Genomic DNA, 3,834 nt, shown 5'->3' with positions numbered 1-3,834 from the left:
ACATCCCAACTGACCACGCTTGGCAGGCACTGTCAGATGCATTTGCTAAAGGATTCCTGTAGGTAAAAAGGAAAACAAAACCCTGGTTTTGCTTTATCAACGCTGAAAAAGTGTTTTCTAAAGGAGGGTTGCTTCCCAAAGTGAGTTAGAGGCCAATGTCTATGCCATAAAGGGATTCAAGTACGCAAGTCCCAGTTATGGCTTTGAAAGGTGCCCCTTTCAGGCAGTACTGGAAGTCCATGTGTTCCCTGTGTTTTTGGTAGGAAAGGTATTTAGGCAGTTGATCATTTGACAAAGAAAGAGGATCCTAGTAGTTCTTCAGGGATGATCCAAGTCCATCTATAACTCACATTTGGGTTATCATTTGGGACTGATGACCTTTCAAACAGGACCTGGCCTTGAACACCTGCTGAGAAGGCAGAGGTTGGGAACAAGACTGGGATGGGAGAAGCTGCCCAAGCCCTTCTGCTCTGCTGCAGTTCCTCTCCACACTGAGTTCCCACCAGTCTTCAGGGCTGTCAGAGACCAGAGGGCCAGAAGCTTACAAACCACTGGAAAATTCCTCAGTATGGCAGGAAGGTGCTCTTTGGGGAAGGTGGACAGAAATGCTCAGAGCACCCATTTTACAATACCATTATCCTCTTTTAGACACTCGTCTGCCTGGGTTTGGTGCCTTCAACCCCACCACAATGCAAAGGGAGAACTGGGAATGTTGGAAACATGATCCAGAAACAGTGGAATGGGAAAGCTGCTGAGCATGTGAGGCAATGTTGAGCCCAGCTCTTCCCTGGGAAATCAGGTAACTCCCCCCATTTTCATGGGCAGAAAGAAATTTCTCTTCTTCATGACCTTTTCCTTGTAGCTCAGCCCTGGGATCTGGTGGTGAGGCCATGGTTGAGAGGAGGTGACACTCAGACAGCTTTGGAAGAGCATCTGAAAAGATAACTCTGTTCATTTGCTCACCAAAACTAGTTTCTACCTGCTATAAGATTAAAAAAAAAAAAAAAAAAAACCAAAAACAAACCAAACATTTGTTTCTCTGTTCAATAAAATAAAACTAAAAATTCTTTGTGTTTTGGTGACTTGAAAAAGGTAACAGTGGTCCTCTATTTCAAGGAAGAAAGAATGATGAATAACAGGAATCTAAATCTTTAAAGACCAAAAAGACTTTTTTTGCTTAAACACAGAGCTGGAAGTGTAAATTTAAAATCCAAGCACTAAAAGTGGAAAGAGACTATTTTTCATGTGTCAAAGTTTGAAATGAAAAATATTGATTGGTTACCGCCTCATTTTTTTTAATTCCACATTTATCCTCGATAGGGATGAGGACAAACTATGGTAAAAAAGATGCCACTTCAGAAGAAACAGCAAGTGTGACATTGTAACTGGTAACCCATAAATTATACAGGGAGAATTGCTGCTTGTTTAATCTCAGACTCAAAGCCAATCAATACATTTTCTAGTTTGCACTGATGGAAGTTCACAGAGTCTCCTGGGTACCTTGGTAGCATGTTTTGGGTGAGCATTGACTCTGCTGCTAAATCTCCACCTCTGAGGATCCACTTCTGCCTCTGCAGTAACGTATTTTCATTATTTTATGTTACACCACAAGCCAGTGAAGAGGTGCTGCTGGGTAACTCCAGCTAAGGAGTTTAGAAGATCTTCAGAGAAAGACATTTTTCTTCTTTGAAAAGATATGAAGGCTGAATTTTCCCTTTATTGCTTTCCTATAGTTTTCATCTTACAGAAAAGAAATTTCACCTGAGAATCACCTGAGACTAATGTATCTTTATAAAATATTCCTGTCTTCACTTTGGAGATGGTTGTTTTTCGCTGTACATGATTTGTTTTTTCAGCCAAACTAAAAATATTTTTGCATTTTTAGTGGGATTTTTCCTTTTCTAACAAAATACATCAGCAACCCTACATGCATTCAGGTTTGTGAAGATTCCAAATAAGTTTCTCTTTCCCCAATATCAAGCAAGAAAAACTGGATTTCAGATTCATCCTGCTAACAGCAATATTTTCAGTATCCTGCTGTCCCTCTGTTATGGGATTTTGGGTGGTTTTGGTAAACACAAAGCAATAAGTACATCGAAGTATTTTTTTTTATATCAACACCATCAGCCACCTCTTCTGGACACCAAGTATCTAAGTACCCTCTCAAGACATTGCACAGAGAAGACTCTATAACAGTTTATGTTATTGTATCTTTCTTTTTTGCCTCTCTTCAGGCATTTTTTGCCAGTCTGTCTCCAGTTTTTGAGACCAGTTCCTTTAAAACATGTATTATCATTCAAGTGGCGGAGGATGCTGGTGCAGATCAATTACTGCACACGCTCCTGCTTTAACAGAATTGCACATATTGGCCTTGCAACCCACAGAAGCACGGAGCCCACAAATGAGATGCTGCTTATTCTTGAAATGGCAGCATTTCTATCACAGGAACCTGGGGAATATGGTCAATACACAAATCAGCACACAGGGAAAAAGAAATTTGAGTTGCAAGGTTCTGCTCCAAGACCTTCAATTTTGTGAGTCATGCGGTTCGCAAGCAAAGGTTAAAAGTGTTCTTGGGCTTTAACTTGTTGCAATGCAGGGGCTGCCAAACTCCACTGACTGCTGGGTCTCTGAAAAAAAAAAGGAAGAAATTTAATATGCAAGATTCTTCTCCTAATGCATGTTTAATTAAAAACTTAATTGGTTTGAGCTAAGTACTTCTGAACTCTGGTAAAGTAAATGAATATTTAAAGCTCCCTTGGGGTCATGATGACAAGCACCAGCCAGAAAAAATAGGATTTTGTTTCACCAAAAAATGAAGGCTTTAACATGACACGATGTAGCACCAGGACCTGTCAGGCAGCCAAAAATCTGAAATGGGCAGTGGGGGGGAAACCTAATATTACAAGGTTTTTTCTCTTGCCAGAAACTCAGTTTTGTTTTCTGTTTTCCAACAAATGTTTCTTATGTTTGTTTGGTTTTTTGTTTTTGTTTTTGGTTTGGTTTGGTTTTGGGTGTTTTTTTGTGGGTTTTTTGGGGGGGCAGGAAGTAGGGGGTCAGCAGGTGTTGAGGAGGTTTCTGTGTAATATTTTTCTTCTATTTAATGGAGTAGCGTTCCTCAGGCAGCCACCTCACTGCAAAGTGCTAAAATTGCTCTAATTAGAGCAGCCTTTTGAGACATTCCTGGATGTTCATTAAAAAAGAGACAGCACACAGTACTCTTCATTAATACTCCATGCAACATGAACTATAGAAAAGAAAAAAGGAAAAGCCATTGTCAGAAAAACATATCTTCAGGTCCCTCTTAACCTTCTGCAGTAATCTACATAAAATGTCTGACAGCCTAAGAGCTGATGACCCATCAAAGGAACCCATTTGCCAGGATGAAGCTTTTTGTTCAGACATGTTGTGGCTGCTCAATCCCTGGAAGTGTTCAAGGCCAGGTTGGATGGGACTTGGAGCAACCTGGTCTAGTGGAAGGTGTCCCTGCCCATGGCGGGGGGGTGGAACTCGATGACCTTTAAGGTCCCCTCCAAACCAGGCCTTTCTGTGATGCTATGATCCTATGAAATGCAGGATTCTGTGTTCTGTGACTTTGACTTGCAGCTAAATCTTTGCTGGGTTTTCCACACAAACCTCAGATGCTTGGGGACCACCCTGAGGAGGCCAGACAACAAGGATGGTCACCTTTGGGAAGGCACACAGAGAAGAGGACAGAGACCCTTCCCCATAGTCAGAGCCAAAAAGCTGGAGCTCTTCCTCTTGCAGTGTCTGATTTTAGCACATCAGAAGCAGAAGTCACCTATCACCTCGTCTTCCTCTGTTGGCTCATCT

This window comes from Neopelma chrysocephalum, unplaced genomic scaffold, assembly GCF_003984885.1.
Source record: "Neopelma chrysocephalum unplaced genomic scaffold, ASM398488v2 Primary Assembly neopelma1_83, whole genome shotgun sequence".
NCBI lineage: Eukaryota > Metazoa > Chordata > Aves > Passeriformes > Pipridae > Neopelma > Neopelma chrysocephalum.
The sequence above is the reverse complement of the archived record's forward strand: the minus strand, read 5'-3'. Positions refer to the sequence as shown.